We start from the raw sequence: 6765 nt of genomic DNA, 5'->3' as shown, positions 1-6765 counted from the left end.
CTATCCATCATCCATCGATCATCCATCCATCCATCCATCATCCATCTATCTATCCATCCATCCATCATCCATCCATCATCCATCCATCTATCCATCATCCATCGATCATCCATCCATCCATCCATCCATCCATCCATCATCCATCTATCTATCCATCCATCCATCATCCATCCATCATCCATCCATCCATCATCCATAAATCTGTGACTTTTATTCATTCAGTTTATTCACAGCAGCGAGAAAGAGGAAACCATTTATGCTGAGAATCTAGATAAACCTCTAAAGCTTCTTTGACAGAACAAGAACCCGGTGGTACAAAAGTCGCTCAGGGGCTGATGGTCTCAGAAGAACCAGAGGACCGGTTCTGAACCCCAGTCAGACGGCGTCTGCATGTGAGGAGCAGGAAGCCGAAGACGGATGCCGCCCAGCTCTGATGAGGCGTGCTAAATCCAGTTTGGTGCAGCGTGGCTGGGTCAGGGGTCAGCAGAGTGGCAGCCCCCCCCTCCTGGAGCGGCGACTCTCTAAACAATAGCTTGTTAAAGCAGAACGCGTCTCACACATGAGCAGACAATCACAGCCCACCGAGGCTGTGATTGTCTGCTCATGTGTGAGACGGATGAGGAGCATCCAGCAGAACTCCTGCTGAACCGGGCTCTCCCTGTTCACGGTTTATTGAGAAAAATCATCCATAAATGTATAACTATCAAATGTTATGTGTGAAGATGCTTCAGAACAAAGAACTTTGTTATTCCAGTCTTTGTTGCTGTGGATCTACCAGTTTTATTTTTTGATGAAAGTGTTCCGTTTCATCTTCAGACTGGTCTGACCTTTCACCCTCTCCTCACCAATTCTCCTCTCCATCGTCACCTCCACGTTTTCAATTCCCGTCCTGACAACCTGAGAACAGAACTCTCTCCTCTCATTCCCACTCCTCTTGCTCCACACATTTCCAATCTTCTTTTTCCGTTTTTTCTCCTCACCTTCCGATTTCCTGCAGTCGCAGCGCCGAGGATGTGACTGATTCTATGACACTTCATCAGCACGGAGACAGCAGGGGTTGATGGGAAAACGACACACAAACGTCTCCTGAGAGGAAAGAAAGCATCTTCTGGTTTTGGATGTGTGGGAGTCGGACCAGGAGATGTAACGTATGTGACACCATCAAAAATGAACCAAAGATGGTTTTATTTTATGACTGAGAGGGTGAATCGAAGTAAAGTGGTTTCAATTCGTCTTTAGTGTCTAAAATATTGAATTGTGTCAACATGGAGAGATGTCTGGAATGACCAATCAACTCTTGGTGTCCATCATGCTTACAGAAAGTTTCTCTTCTGTCTCATTGGAACATTAGTCGAGACGTTTTGTGGACATTCCAGATGTTTGTGTTCTTTTTGGTCTTTCTCTCATGTCAGCAGACGCCATGATGTGACCTGTCAGGTGGAGGCGTGTAGAGCGGTCCAGGTAAGTAGAAGCAAAGCTGGTAGTAGTTTGATGGTGGAAAAGTCCATGTGACTGCAGGAGGAAATGGTTCACGGTGACGGTGAAGGTCTTGGACTTTGCATCAGCCGTTTTTGGATACCCAAACAAACAGTTTGACATGAAGCAGAAGACAATAAAGACCGTCCCTCCCTCCATCCATTTATCCATCCATTACCCAAAGCTTCTTTCTCCCTTTAGGGGTCACGGGGTTGCTGGAGCCTATCCCAACCATGGTTGGGTGAATGTGGGGTAAGCCCCAAATGGTTCTCCAGTCCACCGCATGTCCACACACAGTTACCCCGGACTCACGCTCCATCCAGTCCGGTCCCGCCTCTCCGGAAGTCCTTTCGGCTTCTAATTTTTTGTTGGACACCGGAGCCGAGCCAGAGCTCTTATTGTGAAGTTAACCCTTTAACTATCTGCTCAACCAGATGGTGGAGCACATTTAGGAAATAGGTTTTTAAAAATATTGGTTGTGTGTGTTATTCCCCAAAGTACGGAGGCCCTAAAGGGACATTGAAGGGGAAAAAATTGAAGTAAAAAAACTTTTTTTTTCCCAAAAATTGAAGTAAAAATATATATATTTTCTGGTTACTAGCAGGTGCGCACCAGAGAGTAACCAGAATTTTTTTTGTACTTCAATTTTTAGAAAAAACTTTTTTTTTCATCTACTATCTGGTGCACAGCAGTTAGTAAGCAGAAAGTTTTTATTTCTAAAAGTTTAAAAAATGACTTGATACTTTGAACCAGGAGCTTCTCACTGTGAGGTGAAGGTGCTGACCACTACACCATCAGCCCACAATGCAACACATTACTAACTAAATGCTGTATTTGGTTTTCTTCACTTCAGAATCCACTGGAGTTTCGGTAATTGTGTCAACGGTTGAAGACAGAATGTAAACACCAAAGTTAAGAGTTAACAGACATGAGGACAGAAGCAAAAAGCTGCAGTCGAGCGCCACACTGACCTTCATCAGAGTATTCATCAGAAGAGCAGATCAACACTGACCTTTTCACAGAAACACATGAACATGTAGAAAAGACTAAAAAACACATTCAAGATTTAAAATGGGATCTTTTTGACACTCATTTTGTACTCAAGCTGGTCCTGAAAATTAAAAACTTCTGGCAAATGTTGACTATGAATATAAGTTAGCAGTCAGCTAGCGCGTGTGTGCGTGCACATGCACGTTGAGAGTTCAAACGTGCAGGATGTTCTCTGTTTTCCCGCTCTCTTCCACCTCATCGGGCATCGACACTAATCCTTCTCTGGCTGTTCCAGTGCGACACACGAGAACACACAACTGTGTGTAGTTGTCCTCAGTGTAGACTTCTACTGTCTGCACTGCAGGAGTTCAGGATTTAAACCCTCAACCAAACCTCCATACACACCTCGGTCTTAAACCCGATCAACACAAATGTTCCTGTGTCCTCACAAACCGAGGTCCCCACAAGGATGGTGATCAGAGCAGGTTGAGTCCCCACAAGATCAGAAATACAAGTACACACACACACATCTGTTTCACTTGTTTCTGATAAGTTCAGCTAAAACTCCCTTTGAAGTTCCTATATGTTGCTTTGTTTCATCTTCAGTTAGCCCCCCAGTGTTCAGTCAGGAAGTGAGGATGGGAACCGAAAGTCGTCCCCACGTTGGTAGCAGTACGGACACAAACCGGAGCTTCATTTTGGACATTTCAATCACTTCAGTTCAGTAAAACAAATAAATGAAGTGATGACGAGGTCAGCAAAGAAAAACTAAAGAGATGAAGGTTCCAGACCACACATTCAGGGTCAACGTGACCCGAGTCTGTGTTTGCAGCAGGAACTTCATACGTGGTGACAAGCTGGTACCAATATCAACGTATACGGTTCTGCTGGTACCAGACTTAGAATCGGGATCCACACACTGACCCCAGTTATCAGTCGGTCGAATATGTTACCAGAGTTTGATGTTCCACTGGTTTATTAGTAATAAACATTTGCATTGGATTCAAATCTACTGTCTCTTTGTCAGTGTAGCCCACAAAGGTAACTGACGTGAGGGGTCAAACCTGCCGGGGTGTTTCTGGGCCTATTTGGGGGATTTTTTTATTTAAATTTGAGCACTTTAGACCAAATGTTTTGTTGTTGTGTTTTGTTTTTTCCTGATTTCTCAAAATAAAATAAAAATGTCCCTTGATGGTGTAAAAGTAAAAGCTGACATCATGACATGTTATTTGATATTTTACTGCACAACAATGTCATGAATTTAAATGAAAAACTTCAAAATGAGGCTTTTCTACAGAAAATATTTAAAATGTTTGCGATTAAAAAAAGTTAATTAATGGTTACAATTACTTAATCGTGCAAAAATTAATAGTAGACAAATATTTTTTGCATTTTTAAGCACCAGAATCGTTTCAAAAGTACTGGTTCCGATTCAGATCTAATCCAAACAGTACCCGTCTATCCGTGAGAGCAGCTGAAGGCTCATTTCAAATCTGTGTTCTGGAGACATCGCCATACAAAAATCAAGATATTAATGCTTTAAAAATGCATACATTGTATATTTTGGTACTTCTACAGGGTTTTATAAAATATTAAATCCATATTTCAATATTTATAGGTTTTCTACACATTTTTGTTTTTAAAAATCTTCTGTATTTTAAATTAGTGACATTTATTATAAGTCAACCTTTTTTTTCTTTGATCACATTAGAGATAACAGAGATTTTACTTGATTTTACCAAAGACTGTGTATCATTTAACCTTTGAGGTTCCAAATCTGTGGTTTTAACCAAAGGGCTTCATTGTGAGTGAATGTGCGCTCAGGGACGTCCGGACAGCCTTGTTTGGTCACTTGTCTGTGTGCATCAGTGTGATGGATTCAGGACTAATGCTGCTGCCCTGTTACAAACCTCTGTGACCCCGATCATGATGACACCACAAAGTAGAGCCGTCTCTGAAGGAGCTGTAGAAACGTGTTTTTGAAATCATCCTTTTCAAACTAAAGTAAAAAACCAACGTATTCTTGAGCAAATCTCCTCGTTTTCCTGATCAAATACTCATCTGAGCCTGAAGGGTCTCCATGTTTCAGCGTCGCCCCGACAACCCCAGTGGGAAGGACGTTTAGTTTGACTGGTGCAGTCACCTTGATAAATGACCCTGTTAGTGTGGACCGTCTCCCAGGGACGCCTCACTCACTCCACCGGCTCGCCCTGCAGTCCAGCTGACACTCAGATCACTTTACATGCTAATTGGGCAACAAGACCGCTAACAGATAGCTGTTTAATGAGCCTCCCTACGTCGCTGCGGGGCAGGGCTGGGCTGTAGGACGGCCTGAGGAGAGACCTGTGAGACCAGGAGGCAGTTCAACGGTCACAACTACTACGTTTTCACGACATATAACTTATTTTCTTCTGCTTTCGGAAGAATCTCAGAGCATAAAATAAGAATAAATCTGTTGATTTTAGATTATATTTTATGATTTATCATGGGGTGACTCTAAAAATAGCCCTCTAAAGGTGAAATCCGTGAGGTGTTACAGATGTTTTAAGGCTGTCAAACTCCTCACTATGAACTGTTATATGGTGGATGCTGCTTCAATCCATCTGTGGATCTCAGGTTTTGGTCTTCCCTCACTTGGGAACAAGACCCCAAGATATTTAAACACCTCCACCTGAGGCAGTAGAGAGGGCAAACCTACAACACACCACCATCATTTTAGCCTTCTCCACGCACCAATAGCTAAACAGCCTGCCGTACATTCTTGTCCAATCACAATGATAATATTCTAAATTCATGGACGTTTGCTTGACCGTTCCTCTGCCCATCTCTACCCGGCTCTCCACAGGGAGAACGACGTGGACTGACCAACCACCGTCAGCCTTGACCAGGGGTGTCCAAAGTCAGTCCTCGAGGGCCGGCTTCCTGCTGGTCTTCCAGAAATCGTGCCGTATATGTTACTGATGACCTGGATCAGGTGTGTTTGACCGATGAGGAATTTGAAGGCAGGTTGGTTGGAAAACTTGAAGGTCACCGGCTCTCGAGGCCTGGATTTGGGCACTCGTGGTCCAGACTCTGGACTAGACTCACTTCTTCATCGGCGGTCCAAGTGGGCTTGTGGAAGAGTGTCCCTGTAGAGTCAGACCAAAGACTCCAAAAATGAGACCCAGTGTCTCCCTGCTTGACACTCAGCATTAAGAGGTTGGGTTGGGAGGTCAAAACACCAAATGGTTTTCCAAGCGCGACTGTGTCTGCATCACACCACTCCCCCAGGGGAGGGGTCAAATGTAGAGAACAAATTTCACACAACTAATGGGAGTTTAACCTTTGACTTTTATCCCACCAGTTTCTGACTTTTGTTCTTGAAAACCTCTGGCTTGACTGAGGTGACAAACCTCTGGACTTCTGTCAATCATCTGCACCTGAGATCCACCTGTCGGCTGTTTGCAGCCACCAGATGTTTCTCCTCTGATTCTTTCACTGAAACCTTCCTCACCTCACATGATGTATTCATACAGTTTACAGCAGTTTCATGATAGATGATCAGCAAAAAACTGATCGAGTTCATCGTTTAGGTGGTAAAGAGATCAGAACGCTTGACGCTTCGCCTTCTTCCTCCGAACTTCATTAAGCAAACGTGACCGCGGAGCTTTCAGGGCCATTTGAGCAACAGTCCGAGCCCCAAATTCTGAGCCAGAGTTTTCTCATCCTCCAGCTGCAGGGAAGCAGAAGGATAAAGTTTCTCTGCTGGCACCTCTGACAACATAAATTATTCACACTCGGGCACTCTGAAACCTGAAATAACACCCCATGTGAACACATCCCAGCTCCCCAAACACGACATGAACCGAGAAGAACAACAGTTCACCATGACAGATCATCAACAGTTCACCGCGATAGATCAACAGTTTACCACGACAGGTCATCAACAGTTTACCGCAATAGATCGTCAACAGTTCACCGCAATAGATCATCAACAGTTCACCACGATAGATCAACAGTTTACCGCGATAGATCAACAGTTTACCGCAATAGATCATCAACAGTTCACCACGATAGATCATCTACAGTTCACCATGACAGATCATCAACAGTTCACTGCAATAGATCATCAACAATTCACCACGATAGATCAACAGTTTATCGCGATAGATCCTCAACAGTTTACTGTGACAGATCATCAACAGTTCACCGCGATAGATCATTGGACATCCAAATCTTTATATTTTATTAACATTTTCTCCCAGTTTCATCCGAAAAAAATTGTCAATCTGTTGCTGGAATGTAGACAAAAACCGGGGG

At 43.6% G+C, this 6765-nt stretch overlaps 1 protein-coding gene across 1 annotated transcript in view; it reads right to left on the bottom strand.

Annotated features, from left to right (window-relative positions):
* slit1b (slit homolog 1b (Drosophila)) overlaps nucleotides 1-6765 on the bottom strand; it is a gene marked incomplete in the record, with an annotated part of 48899 nt that overhangs the window by 41273 nt on the left and 861 nt on the right.

This window comes from Oryzias melastigma, linkage group LG1 (assembly GCF_002922805.2).
Source record: "Oryzias melastigma strain HK-1 linkage group LG1, ASM292280v2, whole genome shotgun sequence".
Lineage (NCBI taxonomy): Eukaryota > Metazoa > Chordata > Actinopteri > Beloniformes > Adrianichthyidae > Oryzias > Oryzias melastigma.
Note: the sequence above shows the minus strand (reverse complement) of the source record. Positions and strands in the feature narration are given on the sequence as shown.